Raw genomic sequence first — 27,703 nt, 5'->3', positions numbered from 1 at the left:
AAAGTTTCTCTGGTATAACATGGGTGATGTTAGCATAGCAACCGAAGCTAAACTGACTACTTGCTAAGCCGTTTTCTACAGGCACATTTTACCGGCGTATTTTTCATTATGATTCTACTTGTGATAGTCGGACATGACAACCTGTGCAGCCCATGTATTGATTCCATCCAATAGCTGCTATAATACAAAACAAAACGTCTGCCTGCTCTCCACAATGATCAATAACAGCGAACGGATGGTCAAAGTAAGGTACAAATAAACAGAATCACACGAAGCCTGGTTAGTGTTGCCTGACTTTATAAAGTGTGTTTTTTTTTATAAGTGTGTGGTTGCCTCCTACTCATTCAACCCGCTGACAAGAGAGCCCACCTCCGAAGATCGTGACTGGCTGAGGGACAGACTCGGGGGCAGGTTCTCAGGAATTTCTTGGCTTCTCTCCCCCGAGCCAGAAGAGGAACACTACAGCTTGGAAACACTTACTGTTCCTGAAATTCTCAAATCTGTTGGGCATCAGGGACCTGAGGCAATTGTGGCAAGCATGGCATTGTCTGAGGAGCAACAGAGGGCAATTCAGGTGGCTACCACTGGTCAGCGAACCAACCCAAACTGGCATTTGTTCAGGAAAGGAAGGTTGACTGCCAGCAACTTTGGAGCTGTCCTGAGGTCAAAGCGTGTGACTGCTTCCCTTATTGCCAGGGTGCTAGGGCAACAACAGGCCCTTGATGGTGTTTTGTATGTACAGTGGGGGACTATGAATGAATGTGAGGGCGTCAGGGCATTCACCACTGCAACCCAGATGCAGGTCCATGAGTCAGGTTTGTGGCTCTCCCAATCAGGATTGTTGGGGGCATCTCCAGATGGTCTGGTAGGGTCTTCCGCTGTGGTGGAGGTAAAGTGTCCCTACGGAGCCAGGGAAATGACAATTAGTGAAGCATTGCAAATCAAGGGCTTCTGTGTCAGTAAGGAAGGAGAAACATTCAGCCTGCGTGAGGAACATCCTTACTGGCACCAAGTGCAAGGTCAGCTTCACCTCACTGCAAGAGAGACTTGCTACTTTGTGGTCTGGACTACGAAAGACAGTGTCATCATTCCGATAGCCCGAGATGACAATTGGCAGCCTAAACTGTTGGCTCTTGAGGACTTTTTCAAGGCCCACATGCTTCCAAAGCTGGCACTGCCGAAATAATCACCTTTGTCACTGTTGTGGTTATTTTCTGAAAAAGACAGAAAAACAAAAACGCATATTAATTTACTTGTTCTGAGTTAAATATTTTTTTCCCCTTTGAAGATCTTTCTTGTAGCTGCTGCGATCCTTGTTTGAGTCGTTCATATGTTCGATGAAAAAGATCATAAATCTATCATTTTCAAATATAGTACTTTTAAGACATTTTGAATCGTTTTTAATTTACATTTACTCGCCTTTGCAATGTTGTGGTTGTTAGAGTGTTAGGTTTCTGACTACAGAGAATAACATATTTACAAAATAATATTTCTTAATAAAAAAAGGCTGTCCATGCAGAAAACTATTGTGGTTTCTTGATTCAAGCCTGCCTCTGAATCCCAAATCACAAACCATTCTTTGGAGTAACGTTTTTGATAGAGAAAGACAGAAAACAAACATGAGCCTACCCCGAGAGGCCAGACTTTTAAAGGTAAGAAGACAGTTTAAAGATTTATATTTGCGGATATTATCAGCACATCTGAGTCAAATTAATATGTGTATTAAACAGAACCTAAATAAAAGAAATAAAATGCACCCAGTTTAAAGACATTGTTTGAGTTTAATGATGAACTCAAAATGTAAAACAAAGTATAATAATAATGCATTTTATTTATATAGCGCTTTTCTACAACTCAAAGACGCTTTACAGTATGAGGGAGGGTAGACAAACAAGGACAGGCAAACAAATAAATATAGTAAAATAAAATAAACAGAAAAGGCAGTCAAGAGGAAGTTAATTGAGAGGGGGGAGGGGGGCTTATGGGTAGACAGAGTTGAAAAGATGTGTATGAAACATGTTTCTGGACATATGTGTTTACATGTGAAAAGACACTATTTTTCTGCCACCTCTTTTATGAGAGGACGTTGGAAGTTCACGAGTGCGCAACATACCTGCACCAGTTTATCTGCGAAGTGCCTCAGATGGAATGAACTTTAGGATCCTAAATTCTTTCAAACGAGCATTTGCTCTCTCGACGTGAATCCTATTTTGTGCGATGAGCTTTGTAGCCTGTGCTTCGCTGTGTCGGTTGGCCATGACAGAGGAATGGGGGAATGTTGACAGTGACTCCTTCAGGAAGAATGTTCTGGATTAATAATCCCTTGTCAGCCAATATCAGATCTCCAGGTTTGAAATGCTGAAGAACACCAGAATCCCGTACTATTTATTTGTCACTTGTTGATCCTGGGTATAGTTTGCTGCAGTATGTGATCACAGCATTTGGTGCTATACCCCGAGCAGTAGTTTGAAGGAGTGCAGGCCACGGTAAGCAGAGTAGGTCTCTTTCTGGATATCCATTTGCTTGGGGATAGCAATTTTGATGTCCGTACAATCCACTATCATTCTGCAGTTTTGGATGTGCCGAAATGAAGAAGGCAAGCTGGTTTTATTTTTCTCCCGGCTGGGAACAGTACTCATTATGTCCTTAAAAAGTAATTTGTGGAGAACCTCTATAAATGTTACAATCACATTTCTGACAGTGCATTCACCGCAGTGAAAGAGTGCAGCCAGATGAAGGTGTGTGTAACTATGACGCAGTTTCATGAGGGTCATGAAAACTTGGTCTTCAAGACTCAGTGCTTTGGGGAACCAACCTTCTGGGTATGTAATGGAACCCTCAAAACGAGCAACATACTCACACACAGCACTGAATGTGTCTCTATCTGGCAATCCTGTCTCCATCCGAAGAACCTTTTCACTCAGCTGAGAGGCAGAATACTTGTCACGGCAGTAACTCTGCTTTGCTTTGGACTCCTCTAGCTGGATCTCTAGCTGCATTATGTGTCTTTGCTGAGATTGAAGTTTTTCTTCTACCGTGGTCGCTTGCTCCTCGGCATTCTCAGATAGTGGTTGAGGACCTTCATTAGCAGCCGCCTGTGTTGATGGACCTGCTTCCTCCTCAGTCATTAGACACGCAGCTTCTTCCTCCATTCCATCAATTATCCCTCTCAGACAGTAGGAATGCTCTTCTACATTCTATGCTTCAAATGAAACAGGCCTTTTTCTCTTTTGTAAAGGAAAATGACAGCTGCAGATGCGGGAACAGGCATTGGGCTTGTCAGCTCGTCTGTTGGGAAGATATAAAATATTAGTTTCATGGAAGTCACACCGTCACATATAAGAGCATTAAGACATACAGTACATAGGCTAAAACAAAACATCTAAAGATATAACCTTGCACTTTGATAAGTCTCGTGAACATTTTCACTATTTTGACATTTTTATAGATCAAAATTGAACTAAAGAAATAAATGGTAGATTAATCCATATTGAAAATAGGTGTCAGCTGCTTCACTAATTATAATAGTTATATTTCTTAATTAAGATAAGATATTACTTTATTGATCCCAATTTGAGAAATGTTTGTGTTGCAGCAGCATAAAAAGAAAAAGAAAAATATAAGTTATTATATATACAAAAGTATGTGAGGGATGGCATATTAAATTGAATATAAATGTAAAATGTACATGTGATTTTACGTCCAAGAGAAGCTATGGAGCAGAGAGTTCTCTGCCAGCCAGAGGTGATTTGTTATTAGTTCAATATGTCAAACTGACTACACACATCAATAGTCTTCTGGTGGTCATACTACAGCAGAGAATTTGGAAGAATATGGTTTTAAATAATTTTGGTGAATATGTATAATGTAAAAATCATCAATAAATATGGCATCATCTTCAATAACGTTACTATTATACAGTATATTTCTACCAAACTCACTACACACATCAATAGTCTCCTGTTGGTCATACTACAGCAGAGAGTTTGGAAGAATAATGGTTTTGAATAATTTTGGTGAATATTTATAATGTAAAATCATCAATAAATATGCATCATCTTCAATATCTTCACTATTATACAGTGGAGTGCTACCAAACTCACCTCAGACATTAATGGTCCTCTAACTTGCTACACTACAAAAGTGTATTTGAAAACGTATTTTAATGATCGTTATGTTATTTTAAAATAAAGTGTATTGGTAAGTATAAGTTACTGTCAAACAGGAGACCCCTTAATTTTAACCAGAAGCGATTGAAATTTAACTCAAAAGAAGATCTCCTATTTATTCATAAACCATAACACTGTTTTATTGTTCTTTCATTAATTAACTTACAGACTGAATATAGACATGGTATCACCTACATCAAAGCAAGATCCATCAAAAGTAGAACAGTCTTTTAATCATCAATAAACTAGACATCACACACATTGATATATACATATATATGTTACACATTGTATATACAGTATGTTATATATAAATTAAGACATTAAACAACTTTTTCATTAGCTATGAAACAGTGAAATAAAGTTAAAATTGAAAAATAAAACATTTCAGGCTTTTCACCTATCTTACTGTACAATATTAATGAACAAATCTACAATGTAATGTCTGACATGGAAAACATCATGAACATCTGTGACTAATGTAATCTGCACGGGAAAATATATTTAACACCTTAATTAAGTTTTATAATAATTTAAAACTATGGACAGGTGATTATTACTCATTACTTCAGTTGCCCAAAATCTTTAGCAAAGCTTTTTTCTGGATTTTTGTTTGTTTTGTACAAAATTCAGCTTTCATTTTGCCGATTTCAAATCACTGGCTGGGCTGGATTTTCCGCCACATGCCGTTTATAAGCGCACTAGTTCTATTGTGGTAGTAGTTCTAACAAGCCTTACCTCCCCAAATCCTGGTACCTCTGGTAAAAGTTACACAAACTCTTAGATAGATAGAGATAGATCGTACTTTATTGATCCCAAATTGGGAAATTGTTTACATACATTACATAGCCTCTTTAGTTAGGGATGATACACAACACACAATACCACAGGGTATCTTTTGTTGGTATTAGTGCAGCAGTCATTCCGAGGCACTGCGTGTGAAACCATCTTGCACAAGTTTCACACTGAATCTACATGGGGATAAATACAACAAAGATATTAAGAAAATGTCAAGTGTAGGACACCTGTAAAGCAGGCATATTCATTTATATTCTATAGAGATTATACTTTTTTTTTTTGTATAAATACTTGTTATTCAGGTTTATCTGTACTGTGCTAAAACTTTAACAAATTATAAGAAAAACAAAAAGAAACCTGTAATGCATAAAAATATACAAAATGTCATCACTTTTATGTTATTCCTGAAATCTAACTCCAGATGATCTATATAGTATGTATTATTCAGATTATCTTCTGGAGTTTCAAAACAATTCATCATTTAGTCTCACCCAAACAGCATCAACAGCAGTTGTGGGCAGGTCCTCAATTCCACAGAAGGAACAGAAGTCATCCTTTGAAACTGAAAAAATAACAGGTTTTATTTACTGTTCAATTTACAGGAAGTGATCCATATATTCATTTCATATTTTTGGCTAATACCTGATCCTTTGAGAATTTCTTCTGCCATGTCTCTTCGTAGATTTTGAAGAGATTGTTTTGATGAGTTGATGTGAAACGTCTGTGGTATTTTCGGAAATTCCTTCACTGTCATCTTGGCCATCTGGACAGATGGTAAAATAACATGACGTTATGACGTGTTTTTGAATTTCCCTTTCAAATAAAATGCTTTATTATTAATGAACACAACATGTTGCATTGAATCACCTGCATGACAAAGGCTCCACAACTGGTGGCATCTTTCTGGAAGGTGTGGGTTATCTTTCCTGGCTGCCATTTAATGTTAACCCAGTCCTCTTTTCCCAGTCTGTTCCGGCGCATCTTGAAATACTCTCTATAGAACAATCGGAACATTTTTTAAATGTGCGCTTACTCTTTGCCTTTACCAAATGTGCGTTTAACCAATGTATTTTCCTGTAATATATTTTATATTACCCAAATTTGTAACCAGCCTTTCTGGAGTCCTCAACTTCATTTGACCCTTGCAGAGGATCAACCACATAAATGTGGTTTGAAAGGGCATGGAGGTACTGTTTTAAAAAGTAGCATACCGTATAATTAAACCAAACCTTTTTCAATATGTCAGCAGCAACAATAATGTATCAGCTTTTCTTCAAAAATGAAAACCACAGTTAACTAATAGATTCACAAAAGCTATTAAAAGTAATACTAAAATAATAACTACCCATTTTAAATGGGTATATTTAAGACTTAAAAGTATTGAAATAATTAAAGATGTCAGATCAGATGAAAGAAAGTTGCACAATTTGGGGTCAGAAGACTCAAATCTTTAGTGGAGCAGTAGCGACCACCAATGAGAAAAGGTTGAATGAGTACTTATTTTGACTACATTTTATATTGTTTCCCTATGATATAGATGAAGAACATGAAGACATTAAAACTAAAAGAAGCATTTTTAAACCAATCCTGAGGCAAAGATGCATTTACAAAATGGGGCTGCATGAGATACACATTTTAGTCTTAACTCTGTCACAGTATATGAGTAATGTATTACAATATTTTTTAATAGCAATGTATATTTAATTGTATGCATTTGAATAAATGTAATCATACATCTTCAAAGTAATATTTGATTAACTTGAAATGTGCAAACCCTGAGCAAAACATGCTGGAAAAGCAGCTACAGTATTACTACACGAGTAGCTGTATACTCACCACAAACTTCCAGTGCACATTTCTTATATTGACAAATCCAATGGCTCCATCATATAGATCAAATGTGACCTGAAAAAATTAGGGAATATGTAAACATAAGTGTTATTTTCTATAATATACAGGTGAAAAACAATAATTTAATTTACACAGTATTCATTATTTATTTTTCTCAACAGGAACAAGAAAAAAAGGGAAGCTTATATTCTAAATGTATTGGTTAAAAACAACACAAATGTCTCCAAAAACTACATACATGATTATAATAATGCTGGAAGTTGCCTGTAGACACAGTTCAGTCTCCTTTCTCAAGCCTACAATACTAAAAGGGATGAAAATACTTTGAATAATCAGTTTTACTCACCTTTTTTAGCTCTTGCCTGGCCATCTGCTCTCGTGTGCCGTGTAGGATTACACCCATGGTGTAGTGATCCAGGAGGTATAGACGGCCAGCATTATCCTTCAGGTTGAGGATGCCTCGAATGTAACATTCTATTACCTGTTGGATAAATTGTAGGGGAAATAATCATACAAAATGCCAGCTAATATAGAGGCCAAAGTCGGTTTTAATCACATCATTGTCAGATCATTTTAGAATGGATCAATTATGCAAAACCTTTGCTAAAACTGGTCTATCTGTCACACTCCAGATGGACTGGCCTAACAATTTACTTGGATATCATTTTGTGTAGCACAAATTACATACTTTTTGTCAACAATTGAATCATTAACATATGACTTATGTGAGATGAGCAGTCCGGTACAGCATAAGTTTTAATAAATACTTGCCTCGCCTATGATGAGTTCATCAGGTCTCAAACTCTGAAATTCTCTGTGCCTCAGGGTGAAATTATGCTTCTCTTCAGCATGTCTTACAACAGCCACAACAACTTCAGTTGGTTTGCATGTCCAAAGGGCATCAACCAAAAATGAAATGAACAATGGTATCATAATAACTTCGTACAGCATTTGCCATTAATTCAATTTTAAATACTTTTAATGCACTATACATTTTGTACGTTTTCTATGAAAGATTGGCTCATGCTAAAACGTTTTTAATGCTTTCTTAACAATGTTTTTATAGCTTGAAGAATTGCTTACTTTGTTACTCTGTTTAAAGCATACATTTTAATATAGCAAAACAATACCTCTGTTGCAGGCTTGGACCCTTTACTTGTGGGGTCATTGCTGCTGTTCTTCACATCTGTGCTGCTCTGAATATCTTCGCCAGTGTTCAGAGTTAACTTTGCTCTTTTTGGAACTGGAAGAATGTCTGGAGTGGTGTAATATTTGGAGCTGGCAGTGCGAGGCTTTGCTCCATCTCTCTTTGCCCAACCTTTCTTAGATTGACTGATGTCTTTTGGTAGCAATGTTTTGAGGAGTAACTGCTCAGATAAGTGATGTGCCATTATGTGTTCTCTGTACCTCCCCTGTAGAGAGCCATACATTGTTCTGATGAATGCCGCTGGCCTCAGTCGTCTCTGCTTTTTTAGAATAGAATGTTTGACTATTCCAAACCATCTCTCCACATGGCAGTTTGTGTCCCTTGTTTTACTTTGGCCAAATGTGTCTTCCTCTGTGTCAGTTGCATATCTTTTCAAATTCCCCAACAGCAGCCCACTCCAAAGGGGAAAAATCCCTAGATAGTTGTCAAAAAGGACATCAACAATGCCAGGGCAAAAGTATGGATTTTCATCCTGTGGGGTTTCGACCTCCTCTTTTTCAAGCTCTCCCTGTACCTCCTCCATGACCTTCCTAAACTCATATGTGAAGGGAGATCTGCCAACAATTGTGTGGGCATTTCTTCTTTCTTCATCATCTTCCTCCTGAGTTAAGGGGCTGTCTCCTAACTTGTCCCCCTCTTCCATGTCGGGAATCCTGCATTCTTTTATGAAGTCCTTCACGGCCTTCAGATGGATCAGGACAGTATTGGAATTGTGCTTTCCAATTAACACAGTGCACAGCGAGTGGAAGATTTTTAGTGCTGTGGTCATTGAAGTAGCATTTTGCAACCTGGCAAATGCAAATGTTGCAAATTCCTTCAAACCCTTGTCTGCAGTTCTTCTCCCAATTGACTGTGCTACAGCTTTCAGCACGTGTGCAGAGCAAATGTGTAGCACTGTCAACATTCGGATTTCCTTCCATGACTTCAGCTTTGAACAGATAGCGAAAGCCCTGTCCAAGTAACTGACAATGCTCTCCTTGTTAAAAGAAAGGAGAACACTTTGGAGCAGGGCCCAGCTGTAGTCTGTTTCTACCTGATGTACTTTTATTTTAGTGTACTGTGACAGTTTGCGGAGGAACTGCATTAGCCAGAATGTGATTGGTGGTATGGAGTGTTCATTTGTCAGCATTTCACAGACTGGGAGGGGAGGTACTTGCTGACCACCTCCAGGAAGAGTGAGGCAGTAATAAAGCACTTGTTAGGATGCGTGGAAAGGGTAGGACCCAAATGCAGACTACATAAAAAAGGTAAAAAGGTCTCGAAACAAAAAGCGAGCTTTATTTTAAAAGCTGAACAAAAACATGGCATGAAACACATAGGTTGTACAAAAACTGACCGTGACCAACATGGAGGGAGACAGGAGAGACAACCGTGACTGACATGGAGGGAGACAGGAAAAACCAACAATGAACCGACAAGGCACACAGGGGAAGACGAGACTAAATACAGAGAGGGGTAATCACAAGACAAGACACAGCTGGGGTAAGGGAGGCAGAAACACAAGGGCAACAGGTGAACACAATCAGACAATCAGACACACCAGGGAAACTAACGACAGGAAGGCAAACACAGGAAGAAGGAACAGAGAAGACACAAGGAGGAAAACATTTCAAAACAAAGGTGGAAAATGAAAACATAAATACAAAACCGTAACAGCACTCTGACCTGGAACTTTGGATGCAACATTACCTGTAGCATCTAGATATAGGGTCAGCGGTGTCTTCTTTCTCAGGTGTTGCACAACTATGTTTACTCCGGTTTCAGGATACATATGTACTCCAAATGGGTCAACTTGAAAATGCTGTATGTACCCAGGCATCCTGCGATAATTTGAGTCACATTCCTTAATGATCATTTGTGTGAGGTACATCTCCATGAAAACATCCTCATGGATTCTTTTACCTCTTCTTACTTCTGAACGTATCACTTTGAGAACATTTTTGTTCAGACTGCGGGTTATGTTTCCTGAAATCAGTTCAGCAACAGGTGTTTTTTTAAGTTTACTGTAAAATACTCCCTCCTTTATGCAGGGCTCTTGCAATTCTGCCTCTTCTTCTGTTTGCTGCTGGTTGGAATTTGTTCTCATTTGCTTTGTGTGCCATTTTCCCTCTTTGCAGCACAGATATTTTAACAAGGGTGTCTCCCACTGGCTCATTTTGGATTTTAAAGAAGAATTTGGCCCTGCAGGAAGGGAATGTACAAACTGCACAGATGTTTAAGTACGGACTTTTAATTTTCCTGCTGTTAGGAGTTTTTATGTGGTGACTCTTGAAGGCAAGTGTACAACAGGGAGTTTTATCTCGAAAACTCTTGTACAACACGTCGGTCCACGGTTGCCTCAGTTTGTTTGAACCCGTCAATGGAACAATCTTTTGCCATTTCTTTCGATTTACTGTTATTCTGAACCTTTTAGATACTACTGGCAACTTCCGCTAATGTGTTTTGGGGCCTGTGTTTTTATTGTCATCTTGTGCTCCTCTTTGCAAATTCTGTTCTTCAGTTTCTGCCTCATTGATTTCTATGTCCTCATCTGATAACTGGTCATCTACTTCTCATCCACTCTGAGAAGACATCCTTTCTTGTTTGTCTTCTGCCTCATTGATTTTCTGTGTCCTCATCTGATACCTTATTCTGAATCATGCTCAGAGGCAAGTCCTTTGTAAGACAGTCTTCAGAACATGCCCCTCCAACATCTCTCTCGTTTTGATTTTCCTCCATTACCTGAACTTCCTTCTGCTCTAATGATTTTTGGCGTTTATAGATCAAATCCCTCAATCCTTTTCGATTGTTGGTCCATACAACCCACAGCCAATGACGGTTTTTCTTATCATCATGACCAAAAAGGATTAGAGCGAGTTCCGACCAAATATATGAAGAATGTCCTGTATCTCTTTTGGTAATGTGAACACTCTTCATTGCTCGGACCAAAGCTTCCATTCCACCAGCCATTGCCCATAAGTCCTTCCTCTGGGCCCTGTTTCCTTTTTTAACTCTTCCCATTATTTTCAAATTGCATCTAACCTAGGAAAAGGAGGACAGGCAAAGCTAAATATTTGTTCTCAATATAAAAAGAGTTTGAAGTAAACTTTTTAGAAGTACATATAAGAAAAAACTGTGGCCAAATATGTAACACTAAGTTGGGTTTTTGTTTTGGTTTGCAAAACTAGTCATTTGTCATTTTAATATGTGTAATATTACATAACAGGAACAAATAACATTTGTTTGTAGTTTTAATTCAGTAACATTTCAGTTGATCAAATACTAACAAGATGAGCTCAAACGTAATTGTCTAAACAGGTATATAAGCATAGCTTAAATGACTGTTAGTAACTTCAATGAAAAGACAATAAAATAAAATAATACTTACATATAACCTTGGAACAGGAGTGGAGGCATGTTTTCAAAGAAGTCCCAGCGCATTAAGTACTGAAAGTGTTATATTTAGGCAAAATGTGTCCTCTGTGTCAGTAGCATACATTTAAAAAAATGTCTATCCTCATAGTTTGCTGTAAGCACTGAAAAACGGCATGATCCATGCATGCTTTATTGAAGGCAAGTGATTGGCTGGAGGCTTGATTGCTCTGCATCCTTCACCCTTTTGCCATGGACCAATTTTTTTTCTTTTTAGGTGTGGCAGCTGATCTTTAGAGGGGAAATAAAAAGTAAAGTATATTATCGTGTACATCATCTGCACCTGAAGATGTTTTCACGATTCGGCTTCATTTTTAGTCCTAAATCCTAGTCCTAATTTATTGCACTAAGAAGTACTTGCACTAATGTCCAACTCATGTTTCTTGTTGATTGTGTTTTTTATATATATGTATTACTTACTTTTATACCCTTGTTTAGCTAGAACTTTCTTAAGTTGTTTATATATATATGTTGTTTTTGTTCACGCTGTGGGACTGTAAGAAACGGCATTTCAATGTTTCTGTATAACACATGTGGAAAATTTGACACTAAAGTTGACTTTAACTTCAACTTTGGCTAAATCTGTAATAAACATTTAGTTTTGTTCACAAAAATATTTATACAAATGTATCGGTGGAATATAACAAACAGGAGACTATACCGACTGTAAGTCGCTTTGGATGAAAACGTCAGCTAAATGTAATATTAATGTGTAGTGAGTTTGGTAGTAATAAACTGTATAATAGTACAGTTATTGAAGATGATGCCATATTTATTGATGATTTTACATTATAAATATTCACCAAAATTATTCAAAACCATATTCTTCCAAACTCTCTGCTGTAGTATGAGCAACAGGAGACTATTGGTGTGTTTAGTGAGTTTGGTAGAAATATACTGTATAATAGTAACGTTATTGAAGATGATGCCATATTTATTGATGATTTTACATTATAAATATTCACCAAAATTATTCAAAACCATATTCTTCCAAACTCTCTGCTGTAGTATGACCACCAGGAGACTATTGATGTGTGTAGTGAGTTTGGTAGAAATATACTGTACAATAGTGAAGTGATTGAATATTATTGTATTCTCTTTTTTCGGAGTTGCACTTTGCAGACGGTCCCTGAGCACTCGTTTCTTCTCCGGCCGCAGATAGAGACCAATGTAATGTGCCCAGTTTGGAGGACAGCATGTATTGGCTTTTTTTTATCAAAATGGGATTGTAGTTCGTTGTCAACCTTACCACGGTACTTAGGAGACGTAATTTGTGTCTGAACAACGTTTTGTTCATGAGTTATTGATCCATGAAATCCGAATCTGCCAATATCGTTCCAACTTTACTGAACTGGGAAAGTTGCCCATATCTTGATTCTGCTGTGCCTGTTAACTGTTTTGGACTATGAGAAGATCTCTAGTCATTCTGAGAAGTCTACTGGATTCAGGTCTGTTCTGCCACCCGCAGTGGGCATCCCCTGCAAAGGTTCGGATGTGTTACACAAACAATTACCGGTTGCCTTGTCACAGACAATCTGCTCGACAAAATATGCTTGTCTTTTTTGTTTGCCCGCGATGCTGGTTCTTCAGGACTGCTTCTTAAACTCTAATCACACTCTCGCAGACTTTTCCGGTGATTCTAAAGTAGATGACAATAGCCGCGTTCACACCAAGTACTTTCCTGTACTTAGTTCCGGCACTAAGAGCCCCGGCGCTTTTAACCCCAGGGCACTTAGTACAGATCGCGTTCACACCGGAGTACTTTTCCCTGAGGGAAGATTACGCAAATGAGCCGCTGACGTCACTTCTTCTTCTTCTGCGTTGGCTTTACTGGCAGGCCACAAACCACTTCACGGCGAGTACAGTAGGTGGCGGTAAGCACCTTAAAGTTGTTTGCAATCCGCTACAAGACAAAACAAGAGAAGAAGAAGAAGAAAAACTTCCAGCGTATACTGTCTGTTGTTTACCTTCCGACCTCAGACATGATGGAGATGGAGTCGACTGAAGTTGTGCTGTTTGTGCTCATGTTATACAGCTTTGTAACTTTGTTAATGCGGCCAGAGCCTATTCGGATCCGGAGCCGCCACACGTCGAATGCTATGGCACATTTTCTTCAGCAACAAAGGCAGTTTAAAAGCCTTAGGAAAAGGATTGGCCGACGGAAAGCACACATGACTGCCATGTAGGATGGCTGATGACGATGAGCGTTTTCACGCCCTAAGAACAGCAATGGTAAGTTCAGTAAATTATTAATACTATCTAATGTAGGATTTGTGGAGTTATGTAGAGCTAATTTGCGCCTTTGTATGTGTTCCAGATATGCAAATACTACGGGACGCGTCATGTCCCGCGCTCTCTCTGGGTGAACAATAGAACCTCAGCCTGGTGGGAGAAGGTGGTGCCGACGTACACCGATGTGCAGTGGATCCAAGATTTCAGAATGTCCAAGCACTCTTTCCAATACCTCTGTAGTCGCCTGGAAGCAACGTTGGGGAGAAGCGACACCAACTTCCGGGAGTGTGTCCCTGTGGCTAAAAAAATCGCCATAGCACTGTGGAAACTTGCGACCAACTCTGAGTACAGGACCATCTCTCATTTGTTTGGAGTCGGCAGATCTACAGTGTGTTACTGTGTGCACGAGTTCTGCTCCTCTGTTGTGAGCATACTCCTTTGTGAGTTCATGCCATGGCCGAACGCTGAGAAGTTAGAGGAGATGGCGTTATTTTTTGAGCGCAGATGGGGTGTGCCACAGTGTGTAGATGGATCACACATCCCCATTCTGAGACCAGAGGAATACCACAACGAGTATTTGAACCGCAAAGGCTGGCACTCGCTCGTCCTGCAGGGTGTTGTGGATGGTAGAGGCCTCTTTTGGAATGTTTTTTGTTGGCTTACCAGGTAGCATGCATGATAGCAGAGTGTTTGGCATGTCATCACTGTGTAGTTTTGCGGATAAGGGTGGTCTACTTCCTCATGTAACAAAGAATATTGGTGGACATGATGTGGGTTACTATATCCTTGGTGACTCAGCCTACACCCTGCAAAGATGGCTGATGAAACCTTTCCAAGGAAGGCTCACACCCGAGCAACTTGTGTACAATCACAAAACAAGCCGAGCACGAGTGGTGGTGGAGAACGCTTTTGGCAGATTGAAGGGCAGGTGGCGGTGCTTGATGAAAAGAAACGACTGCAAGATGGACAAGATAAAAATCCAGGTGGCAGCATGTTGCGTGTTACATAACCTTTGTGAAAGTAATGATGATGAGTACAGGGACGAATGGACTGCCTTACCGGCGACCCAGCTTGATGGGCCAGCGCCAGCCATTGCCGAGGCTGGGGGGCAAGACACACGCACAGCCCTTATGAGGCATCTGAACAGAGTGTAAATTGTACATTCTAAACAATAAATGTAAACATTGACAATAAAGCTGATCATTTCTACGGTGCTTTTGTTTCTCTCTTTCATTTTGCAGTCAAGACAGGCAACATTACAATAGTGTAATAGTAGCCAAAACAAACATACATGTTAGTAACTAAAGTGTCAGTTGTACATGTCACTAAACATTGTCAATATAAAATAAAGTGTCAGTTGTACTATATAATAACAGTAATAACAATAAAAAAAAAAGGATCTGTTTAATCGCCATGTCGGTTTTCTTTATTGCACTCTCAAGACATAACATGAAATAGAACCATTTTTATGTCGTAACTCTTCTATTATACGGCTCTGCTGTCAACAAATCTTGAAAACGGAGACGAGGGGAATGTAGAAATCGGTAAATCACTTCAGAAATGTATTGATAATTGTTCTGCTTTTTAATGTAAACTTGAATTCATAGTAAACTAGCTGCTTTTGAGCACTTTACTTTTTACATGGGCCATTTTGAACGTGACGTGACTGTATTCAAACTAAGTCACCATCTACCCCTAGTTTCATTTGGTGCATCAGTCTTTATTTTGCCCTATACTAACCTAGCATTCACAACCCTAGTTTTTTTATGGTTTCATTTTGGAAATAAAAACATAAAAAATGGAAACTTTCATGTCATTTTTGGCCCATAGTGGACTCCATGTTGTGTTGTGTGAAATGTGGGGGAATTAAAAGTTTAGGTCTTTTAAAATGATATAAATTATCATATTTGTGTATGTGCCGCTGCCATTCCTCCACAAGGTTGATGATAAATAAATGACAAATAAAGCTTTGCCAGTTTATAACCGATGAAACATGATGGTATCAGAATACTCACTTACATGTGTTGTATAGCATGCTACACAGGTCACTAAAGATAAAGTGTCAGAAATAAGCAAGATGATTTAATCGCCATGTTGGTTTTCTTTATTGCAGCATATGACATAACATGAAATTAGAACAATTTTTTTATGTAAATAAAGTGACAAAGTGTCAGTTGGACATTATATATAAAATAAAGTGATAACAGCAATAATATAAAACTAAACTATGCCTAAACTAGGCATAGGCTCAGCAGCAGACATTAACAGGGGCCACTATTTGGAGGAAGACCTGTTGGCTTTCACTAGCTGGGAAAGCACTTCCAGAAACCCAGTGTTAAATGCCGCCTGTTGCTCATCCTGCCGCTCCTGGCGCAGCTGCTGGCGCAGCGCCAACACTTCATCCTGGTGCCGCTGGCGCTCCATCTGCTGCAGCGCCAGTTCTGACTGGCGCTCCATCGAGGTGATCATTCTGGCCTCCGCTTCCTGGGTCTGGCTGAACTGCACCATCTGATCTCCGCGCAGCGACTCATTCGCCACGGCACGCTGGTCCTCCAACGCCTGGACGGTCTCGAGGAAAAGTGCATCCTGTGTCCGCTTTCCTAAGAGGGGAAAATAAGCAAGATACAAGATCAACAACCAGAGACATACATCATGTATTTTTTAGCTGCCTGGATTATAACAGACAAAGACTCATTCTGATAACTGCACTGGAACAACTCAACATCAAGGACATGGATTTCAAGTCAATATATGAAAGTAAATCAAGAAATGAAGCAAACAAGCTGATTTTCAAATTCTTCAAAAGCACTGGTCTGAGGACTAGGATTTAATAAATCAACAGTAGGTGGCGATATATGCTCCAAGTGGAAGCGATTTCTTACCGGAAGTCATGTGACCTCTAGCCCGGATGTTTACAATGTTTGTAAGAGAGTAAAAAGGCGCGAAATGTTCTCTTTCATGCTGTTTCATAATTGTACCAAGAAGGAAATAAACATGATTGTGAACATCTGTTCTATGCGTAACGTTCTTTCAAGACAAAGTTACAGTGTGTGTACCTTTGCGTTTGGTTGCTGGTAAGGGGGACGAGCAAGCGAGCAAGCTCCGATCTCCAACGCCAAGAACCTCGCTTGTTTCCAATACCGAGTGTTGTTGCTGATTTTCCTCGCCTGAAACACATGATTAGTTCCATGAGTTAGTGAAGCAAATTACAGAAACACTGCACAGTTATTCACTAGTCAAAACGTTTTAATAGCTAGATGTTATTAGCCAGCTCGGGGCCAGTGTTAGCTAGTTTAGCCTAGCTTGATCTACTGAGCAAATAAAAGTACATCTGAGACCATTATTGTGCAGATTAAAACCCCAGTGCATGTAGTTGCTTTTACCTTCGTCGTTGTCGCCCTCTAAATTCGCCGTTGGAGCGGCCTCCGATGCCATAGTGCCCGAATCAAGGCTCGATGCTGGACCCTTGAATGATGGTCTGCTCCCAAGCAAAGCATCCAAGCGGTCAAACCATTTCGTGGTCCTCCGGTCGTTACCACTTTTATTGTTCCAGTCTTTTGTTTTCTTGTAGTCCTGGCGGAGTTTCTTGATTTTCAGCCGGCATGCCATGGCGCTGTGCACGATTCCCATCTCCAGCAACAACTTCGAACAACGATCGAAGATCTTTGAATTGGGTACTGGCTTCAACAGCATTCCCTGCGTCGTGTCGTCGGCGTAGATGTAGAGAAGCGCAGATACCTCCTCATCAGTCCATCGCTCGGATTTCTTCATGTTAGTCATTATTTCACTGCGTTAAAAAAACAAACTACTCTTCTTGGTGGCTGAGGTTGTTGTAGCGAGGCAAAACAATGGCGGCTCTACACAACATGTCCACAGTTGTACGGGGCGTGGTTTGCAATTCGCCCAGCCAATCAGCACTGGGGCACTTTTGGAGCACTTTTCACCCACAGAAAAGTACGCTCTCTGAGCTGGCTCTAAAAATGGGGGTAAAAGTACCCGAGATTAAGTACGATTTTTGGTGTGAACGCGACATAAGGGGTACTCACGGAACTAAAACGCGAAAAGTACGGTGAAAGTACTCCGGTGTGAACGCGGCTATTGTATGTGTGTCGTTTAAGAGGAAAAGATGCCTGTTTTTGTTGTTGTTATTACTGTCAGGAAATGTTCAACCTAACCCTGGTCCGCCCAGTAGTAGTAGTCAGATCGCTACTCCTGCTGATTTTAAAGCTAGGTCTGGGTTGGGTTTCATCCACTTGCAGTGTTTTACGTCAGATTCCCGTTTTTTACATTACATTACATTTCACTTGTTAGACGCTTTTATCCAAAGCGACTTACATACTCAATACTGTGGGCAATCCCCACAGGAGCAATAGAGAACCGCAGTGACGCGTCCTAAAACCCGGAAGTAAGTTAGCATTTTTACCACTTCCGGTTCCTTCGTCAAAAAGCATTGCAATTTCTCCATAGGGTTTTGGAAAATATCTGGAAATAAGGTCTGTGTTTGAGACACATTGAAGAGACGGATCACGTTTTGTTCTACGACATTAAATACATCAGCAGTGACCCCACTGGTGATTTTTGAAGAGTTTGCGTGTCTGAAAAATGATGGTTGTTAACAAGTGGCGAGAAGTTGTACGTCATTATGCCGAACATGTAAACACTATATATATCTATATCTGACCATTAGAATCTGTATTTTTGAAATTGTCGTTTTTAACACCGTAGTTTTACAAATGATAGAATAATTAATTACCAGTGTTTTCCAATTTTACTCGGCAGTTCATTTCATTAGCTAACGTTAGCTAAAGCTAGCGCTACTAGTTAGCTACGCAATGGTTTGTTGCTTTGCTCCGGGTTGCAGCCACAGGTCTTCGCATGAAACGTGCTCGTTCTATCGTTTCCCGGCCAATGTTTTCCAAAGGAGAGTCTGGATTCGTGCTATTAGGTAAGCTGACGTTACATTTTTGTCCATGTCACGGTGAAATTTAAATGATGGGTAGTGACTGTATCGCCGTTTTAGAGATGGCGCTGCTGAAAAGACCGCAACATAAGTAAAGATAATAAATAAATCCTATTAAAACCAGTGTGGCTTATATGATAAGTCTAATTAGTACAAGCAGCATAACGTTTCACCATGTAACTAAAGATTGTAGTCAGGGAAATCAGTTTGACATATTGAACTAATAACAAATCACCTCTGGCTGGCAGAGAACTCTCTGCTCCATAGCTTCTCTTGGACGTAAAATCACATGTACATTTTACATTTATATTCAATTTAATATGCCATCCCTCACATACTTTTGTATATATAATAACTTATATTGTTGTTTTTCTTTTTATGCTGCTGCAACACAAACATTTCTCAAATTGGGATCAATAAAGTAATATCTTATCTTAATTAAGAAATATAACTATTATAATTAGTGAAGCAGCTGACACCTATTTTCAATATGGATTAATCTACCATTTATTTCTTTAGTTCAATTTTGATCTATAAAAATGTCAAAATAGTGAAAATGTTCATGAGACTTATCAAAGTGCAAGGTTATATCTTTAGATGTTTTGTTTTAGCCTATGTACTGTATGTCTTAATGCTCTTATATGTGACGGTGTGACTTCCATGAAACTAATATTTTATATCTTCCCAACAGACGAGCTGACAAGCCCAATGCCTGTTCCCGCATCTGCAGCTGTCATTTTCCTTTACAAAAGAGAAAAAGGCCTGTTTCATTTGAAGCATAGAATGTAGAAGAGCATTCCTACTGTCTGAGAGGGATAATTGATGGAATGGAGGAAGAAGCTGCGTGTCTAATGACTGAGGAGGAAGCAGGTCCATCAACACAGGCGGCTGCTAATGAAGGTCCTCAACCACTATCTGAGAATGCCGAGGAGCAAGCGACCACGGTAGAAGAAAAACTTCAATCTCAGCAAAGACACATAATGCAGCTAGAGATCCAGCTAGAGGAGTCCAAAGCAAAGCAGAGTTACTGCCGTGACAAGTATTCTGCCTCTCAGCTGAGTGAAAAGGTTCTTCGGATGGAGACAGGATTGCCAGATAGAGACACATTCAGTGCTGTGTGTGAGTATGTTGCTCGTTTTGAGGGTTCCATTACATACCCAGAAGGTTGGTTCCCCAAAGCACTGAGTCTTGAAGACCAAGTTTTCATGACCCTCATGAAACTGCGTCATAGTTACACACACCTTCATCTGGCTGCACTCTTTCACTGCGGTGAATGCACTGTCAGAAATGTGATTGTAACATTTATAGAGGTTCTCCACAAATTACTTTTTAAGGACATAATGAGTACTGTTCCCAGCCGGGAGAAAAATAAAACCAGCTTGCCTTCTTCATTTCGGCACATCCAAAACTGCAGAATGATAGTGGATTGTACGGACATCAAAATTGCTATCCCCAAGCAAATGGATATCCAGAAAGAGACCTACTCTGCTTACCGTGGCCTGCACTCCTTCAAACTACTGCTCGGGGTATAGCACCAAATGCTGTGATCACATACTGCAGCAAACTATACCCAGGATCAACAAGTGACAAATAAATAGTACGGGATTCTGGTGTTCTTCAGCATTTCAAACCTGGAGATCTGATATTGGCTGACAAGGGATTATTAATCCAGAACATTCTTCCTGAAGAATGAAGAATGTTCAACATTCCCCCATTCCTCTGTCATGGCCAACTGACACAGCGAAGCACAGGCTACAAAGCTCATCGCACAAAATAGGATTCACGTCGAGAGAGCAAATGCTCGTTTGAAAGAATTTAGGATCCTAAAGTTCATTCCATCTGAGGCACTTCGCAGATAAACTGGTGCAGGTATGTTGCGCACTCGTGAACTTCCAACGTCCTCTCATAAAAGAGGTGGCAGAAAAATAGTGTCTTTTCACATGTAAACACATATGTCCAGAAACATGTTTCATACACATCTTTTCAACTCTGTCTACCCATAAGCCCCCCTCCCCCCTCTCAATCAACTTCCTCTTGACTGCCTTTTCTGTTTATTTTATTTTACTATATTTATTTGTTTGCCTGTCCTTGTTTGTCTACCCTCCCTCATACTGTAAAGCGTCTTTGAGTTGTAGAAAAGCGCTATATAAATAAAATGCATTATTATTATACTTTGTTTTACATTTTGAGTTCATCATTAAACTCAAACAATGTCTTTAAACTGGGTGCATTTTATTTCTTTTATTTAGGTTCTGTTTAATACACATATTAATTTGACTCAGATGTGCTGATAATATCCGTAAATATAAATCTTTAAACTGTCTTCTTACCTTTAAAAGTCTGGCCTCTCGGGGTAGGCTCATGTTTGTTTTCTGTCTTTCTCTATCAAAAACGTTACTCCAAAGAATGGTTTGTGATTTGGGATTCAGAGGCAGGCTTGAATCAAGAAACCACAATAGTTTTCTGCATGGACAGCCTTTTTTTATTAAGAAATATTATTTTGTAAATATGTTATTCTCTGTAGTCAGAAACCTAACACTCTAACAACCACAACATTGCAAAGGCGAGTAAATGTAAATTAAAAACGATTCAAAATTTATGATCTTTTTCATCGAACATATGAACGACTCAAACAAGGATCGCAGCAGCTACAAGAAAGATCTTCAAAGGGGAACCATAACATCCTGAAGCTGAGTTTTCTCCAAAAAAAATATTTAATTTTAACAGTAGTGCTCTCTGAACTCAGAACAAGTAAATTAATATGCCTTTTTGTTTTTCTGTCTTTTTCAGAAAATAACCACAACAGTGACAAAGGTGATTATTTCGGCAGTGCCAGCTTTGGAAGCATGTGGGCCTTGAAAAAGTCCTCAAGAGCCAACAGTTTAGGCTGCCAATTGTCATCTCGGGCTATCGGAATGATGACACTGTCTTTCGTAGTCCAGACCACAAAGTAGCAAGTCTCTCTTGCAGTGAGGTGAAGCTGACCTTGCACTTGGTGCCAGTAAGGATGTTCCTCACGCAGGCTGAATGTTTCTCCTTCCTTACTGACACAGAAGCCCTTGATTTGCAATGCTTCACTAATTGTCATTTCCCTGGCTCCGTAGGGACACTTTACCTCCACCACAGCGGAAGACCCTACCAGACCATCTGGGACCATTGGGAGAGCCACAAACCTGACTCATGGACCTGCATCTGGGTTGCAGTGGTGAATGCCCTGACGCCCTCACATTCATTCATAGTCCCCCACTGTACAGACAAAACACCATCAAGGGCCTGTTGTTGCCCTAGCACCCTGGCAATAAGGGAAGCAGTCATACGCTTTGACCTCAGGACAGCTCCAAAGTTGCTGGCAGTCAACCTTCCTTTCCTGAACAAATGCCAGTTTGGGTTGGTTCGCTGACCAGTGGTAGCCACCTGAATTGCCCTCTGTTGCTCCTCAGACAATGCCATGCTTGCCACAATTGCCTCAGGTCCCTGATGCCCAACAGATTTGAGAATTTCAGGAACAGTAAGTGTTTCCAAGCTGTAGTGTTCCTCTTCTGGCTCGGGGGAGAGAAGCCAAGAAATTCCTGAGAACCTGCCCCCGAGTCTGTCCCTCAGCCAGTCACGATCTTCGGAGGTGGGCTCTCTTGTCAGCGGGTTGAATGAGTAATGCTGAGCCTGAAAAGTACCGGTTTATCCTGTTCACACCGCAGCGGCGCCGCCTCTTAGCTCCGGAATGCGGTTCACTTCCAGCTCCAAAAAATTGTCGGTCTAGAGGCAAGAGCTTCGGAGCTAAGAGGTGGCGTCGCTTACGTCTCTCTTACGTCGAGGCGTGCAGGAAACTAAACCCACCTCCCCTGAACATGGGTCGACTGAAGAGTCTCGTCATGCCTGCCTACAAGCAGTAGCGCTGAGCAAAGTGACTAGAAGGCAACCACACACTTATAAAAAAAAACACACTTTATAAAGTCAGGCAACACTAACCAGGCTTCGTGTGATTCTGTTTATTTGTACCTTACTTTGACCATCCGTTCGCTGTTATTGATCATTGTGGAGAGCAGGCAGATGTTTTGTTTTGTATTATAGCAGCTATCGGATGGAATCAATACATGGGCTGCACAGGTTGTCATGTCCGACTATCACAAGTAGAATCATAATGAAAAATACGCCGGTAAAATGTGCCTGTAGAAAACGGCTTAGCAAGTAGTCAGTTTAGCTTCGGTTGCTATGCTAACATCACCCATGTTATACCAGAGAAACTTTCATAACAGCGTTGTGATGCCAAACAGCGTCAATTCAGACTGACACACATTCACTTATCACTTAAATAAAACTTCAAACATCGCAAAATAAACTGGTCAGACTACTGCTTGACCTTTCATCTAGAACCCACCTCACCTCTGCCCACTTTGACAACCTAGGATGGCTTAGAGTAGACGACAGAGTACAGCTACTTGCAATGGGCCTGGTCTACAAGATCCACTACACCTCTATGGTACCCATGTACATGTCAAAATTCTTCCCAAAGGTCAAGGAATACCATGATCATAACACCAGAGGGAGCTCCACAAATCATGTAAAACCCAGATTTGGCACAAAAAAGGCGGAATACACGTTTCGCAATTATGCCACATCAAGGTGGAACGCTCTTCCCACAACTGTAAAGGAAAGTAAAACTATACTTACCTTCAAAACCTCTCTTAAAGAGCTCCTTCGGGGGAGAGCATTGCAAAACTGGCCCCGGTAATGGTACAAATCTCAACCTGTCGTACAATGGACAGCTTCCCCCCCCCATCTATGTATATACTCGCATTTTAGACTCTGTTACTAACTGTATATCTGTAGACTTGGTATGTCTTAAATGTCCGGTTAGGATGTATTAGAACGAAATCTAAAATGAAAATTGTAAATAAGCCATCTGTATGTAAAAAACCACCTGTATGTAAATTGTAAATAAGCCATCTGTATGTCAAATATGTCTTATATGTCTTAAATGATATGATGAATTGGAAATGGGGGACCCTGATGTAAACAAGACGAAAGTCTTTCTCTGGTCTGCATCCCCTTAACAATTGTATGTTTTGAGCTGTACTGTACTGTACCCAATATACAAGCTGTTAATAAACTTTTCAATCAATCACTTAAGGGGAACTGGGGATATGTATCAGCTGCTTGTGTGACAGTCAGACAGTGAATACTTTAGAGCCGTGTGAGCTAACCCGGAGCTAACGGGAGAATAAACTCCCGTGGAAGAGCAGCCAGCACTGCAGCGGTCGGTAAATGCCGCTGAAACACATTAATAAACAATGAACCACGGCACTCTGGAGAAAAGTATAAGGTTGGAGAAGTCGTTATTTAATTTAATCTGTCTTCGTATGATTAAAAGCAACACGATCATCGACCCGATGCAGTCCCCCGTTGTTGTTGTTGTGAGCTCCGTTGGGGAGAAAATCAGCGATGTAAACGGTGACGTCATGACGCAGCAGCGGCAGCTCTGGGCGGTGTGAACAGAGCGGGAGCAGAAAAGGGAAACCGGAGCTGAACCAGAAAAGCTCTAGCTAGGAGCTAGAAAGGGAAAAGCGCTGGTGTGAAAGCCGCATTAGTGGTTGGAGGAAATAGCTCCTCCACTGACTGCGTACGTTTAGCTGCCTTTGGCTTCTTCCACTGACAGGGGGTGTCAGTAGGCGCGTTCACACCAAGTACTTTTCCCACAGTAGTTCCTGAGAACTTTAGTTCATGAGAGTTCTTTTAGTTCTGACGAACTAAAGCAGATCGCGTTCACACCAAAATGAGTTCCTGGGGGTGGATTAGGCAAATGAGCCGCTGACGTCACTTATTCTTCTTCTGCTTAGGTTTTCCTGGCAGGCTGCAAACAACTTCACGGCGAGTACAGTAGGTGGCGGTATGCACCTTAAAGTTGCAATCCGCCAAAAAACCGAGAGAAGAAGAAAAAAAACTTCCGCTTCCGCTGGATGCTTCTGTTTACCTTCCGACCTCAGACACGGTATGGAGTTGACGTTTTGGTGGTCGTGTTATACAGCTTCGTAACGGAGTTATTTAAGCCAATAACTCAGCCACAAATACAAATACAGATCGACCATTCAAATGCAATAGAAATGCTGAGTCGGAGGCGAAGGCGGTTAAGAAGCCTTAACAAAAGGATTAGACGACGAAATCACACGCGATGGACATGTTTCGCCGTTGTACAGCCGAGGATGATGGCCGTTATCACGCCCAAAAGAACAGCAATGGTACGTTCATTAAATCACATTAATACTATCTAATGTAGGATTTATGGAGTTATGTAGGGCTAATTTGTGTCTTTGTATGTGTTCCAGATATGCGAATACTACGGAACTCTGGGTGAACAATAGAACGTCGGCCTGGTGGTGCCAACGTGTGCAGTGGATCGAAGATTTCCGAATGTCCAAGGGCTCTTTTCAACTCCTCTGTATTCGCCTGGAAGCAACGTTGTGGAGAGGCATCTGAACAGCATGGAAATTGTAAATTGACAATAAAGCTGATATTTTGTACAGTGCATTTGGTTCTCTTTTATTTACCAGTCAACAGACACAATTACAATAGTGCAGACACCTTAGTGCAAAGATTAAATCTCAGTATCAAAACAGTACTCATACATTATATTTGTATATTAATGAGTATATTATGTTAAATGTGTGTTAAAGACAATGGGATGAGGTTGAAAGCTCTTTAAAAACGTTTGTATACATACATGTTAACATACATGTTAAGCATGCACACCTGAAGAACTACGTTACACACACACAGGTTAGTCTGTGTACCGCTGCACTGCTGCTGGTTTAAACAAAGACAGTCATGATGCTAGTGCCGTGCATGTAGGTTCTCTTTTATTTATCAGCAGCAGATCAATAAGTGTCAGTAGTATCAAAACAATATAATATAAATATATAAATATATATATATATATATATAAATAAATAATAACAATAGGTAGGCTCAGCAGCAGACACACCTTTGTGCAAAGTTAGGTGTCAGTATTAATAACAGTGGCATATATATATAATCACAATAATACAAAATTAACTGTCACAGGTGTAGGTAATTTGGGGTGAAGTGTCTTGCCCAGGGACACAACGACATCCTTACTGCAGTGGGGTTTGAACCTGTGCTCCCCTGATCCGAACACCAACGCACCAGACCACTGCACCACACGCCTCCCAACAAGTCATTGTACAGTTTATCAACGACAAGTTTTTCTTAATTTTTGTATTGAAGGCCTGTTGGATTTAATCAGCTCGCTTAGCACTGCCAGAAGCCCAGCCTGAAAGGTATTTTGTTGCTCCACCTCGATTCCTGGGCCTTGTGTGAATGCAGCAGCCGTTCGTCGTGCATCTCCTTGGCACGCAGGTCCTCATTCTCCTTGCTGACCATGGCACGGCGGGCCATCGCCATGATGGTGTCAAGGAAGCTGTCATCGCATGCCCACTTTCCTAAGGTGAAATATGCAAGATACAAGATCAGTTTAATCGCAACAACGACACAACATTGTCCAAATCTGTCTCTGCAGGCACACAACAGGAGGAACACAGGGAACACCTTTGATTTGACTATTAACATTTTAAATGGTGAAGGCACTAGCAATTGGGGGATGGAGGGCTCTCAGGACATGATAGGGACAAATTGATACAAATTAAACGTTTTACAATTTTAATGCAAGCATTAATGATGCTATGAAGCTTTGAATGATTCATACCGTAATAGAATAAGCCACATAGTCTTTAAATAGCCTTAGACACTTGACAGTGACTTTATTTAAAAGTTATTTCTGTCTGTAATGCATCTTTGCACCACATTGACATGATAAGCTGCAACAATCACATTTAAATTAAATAAGTGGAGGTGGAGTGTGACTGTGTGTACGTACCATTTGACGATTGACCAGACGATGTGGACCCCATCTGCAAAGCAAAACAAGTTGATCTTACAAACACTTCCTAACATGTAAACAACGCTCTGTATGAACGTGTGAAGCAGAGTGTTAGCCCACCTTGGGGGAGCGTGTCTGGGGTAAGTTGACGGAGTGTTTCAGCCTTTTGACGGCCTCAGTGATGGCCTGGGTCTCCGTCTCGTCCAGAGCACAGCACAGGTTCTTCAGAGTCTGCACCACCCGCTCCACCGTCTTATACTGGGTGCTCTGAATATAGAGATACACGTTGGTCAGAGGTAGGAAGTAGCGGAGTACAAATACCTCGTTACTGTACTTAAGTACATTCCACTACTTATTTTTCTGATCACTTTTTACTTCTACTAGTTTCTAATCCTGAGAGAAACACCTCGCCTGAAACACACGATTAGTGCCATGAGTTAGTGAAGCAAATTACAGAACATTGCACACTTATTCACAAGTCAAAACGTGTTCATAGCGGGCATGGATGAGAATAGCTAGCTAGCTAGATGTTATTAGCCAGCTTGGACCTAACGTTAGCAAGTTCTACCATGGCTAGCTCGATCTACTGAGCAAATAAAAGTACATCTAAGACCAGTATTGTGCAGATTAAAACAGTGCAGTGCATGTATTTTATTTTACCTTGGTAGTCGTCCCGACATGACTTTGCCAGGTCTGCTAACTTTGCAGAGCCACAGAAACTGCATTCAGTCGAAGCTTCTGAATGTGGCGCTTCGCGTCCTCCGAGTCAATCGCCAGAAGCGCAGACACATCCTCATCCTCATCACTCCACCGCTCCAATTGATTTATTTAGTGTTGCTATAATAACTGCTTTCACAAAAGGAATCTCTTCGTGTGTGCTGCGAAGCGAGGAAATACAATGGCCGCTTACAACAAAAAATTCGGAGTCAAACGGGCGTGGTTTGCATTCCGCACAGCCAATCAGACGTAGGAACTACTTTCTCCCACAAAAGACCCTGCTCTGTAGCAGGGACTGAAAAGCGAGTCTCGCGAACTAAGTTGAGCTACTTTAGTTCCTGGGGCTTTTTGGTGTGAACGCAAATATATCGTAGTTCTGATGAACTATTGTGGGAAAAGTACACCAAAGTACTCCGGTGTGAACGCACCTAGTGCAGCTGAAATTGTGGATGGCAAAGATGGCTAAT

General features: G+C 40.5%; 1 protein-coding gene and 1 long non-coding RNA gene across 3 annotated transcripts in view; both read right to left on the bottom strand.

The window, feature by feature from the left end:
- Window positions 1-27,703, bottom strand: part of LOC117477347 (zinc finger protein 239-like) — a 94,951-nt gene that overhangs the window by 49,408 nt on the left and 17,840 nt on the right. The window lies entirely within an intron of this gene.
- Window positions 26,028-26,887, bottom strand: LOC117477356. 2 transcript variants are annotated; one of them, XR_004555337.1, is made up of 3 exons: window positions 26,640-26,887; window positions 26,517-26,550; window positions 26,028-26,060 (listed from the first exon to the last, which is right to left on the bottom strand). It is a non-coding gene; the product is annotated as an uncharacterized LOC117477356 (long non-coding RNA). The 2 variants fall into 2 exon arrangements; XR_004555336.1 differs by having other exon boundaries at window positions 26,047-26,082.

This window comes from Trematomus bernacchii, unplaced genomic scaffold, assembly GCF_902827165.1.
Source record: "Trematomus bernacchii unplaced genomic scaffold, fTreBer1.1, whole genome shotgun sequence".
Classification (NCBI taxonomy): domain Eukaryota; kingdom Metazoa; phylum Chordata; class Actinopteri; order Perciformes; family Nototheniidae; genus Trematomus; species Trematomus bernacchii.
This window is presented reverse-complemented; position numbering and strand designations above follow the sequence as displayed.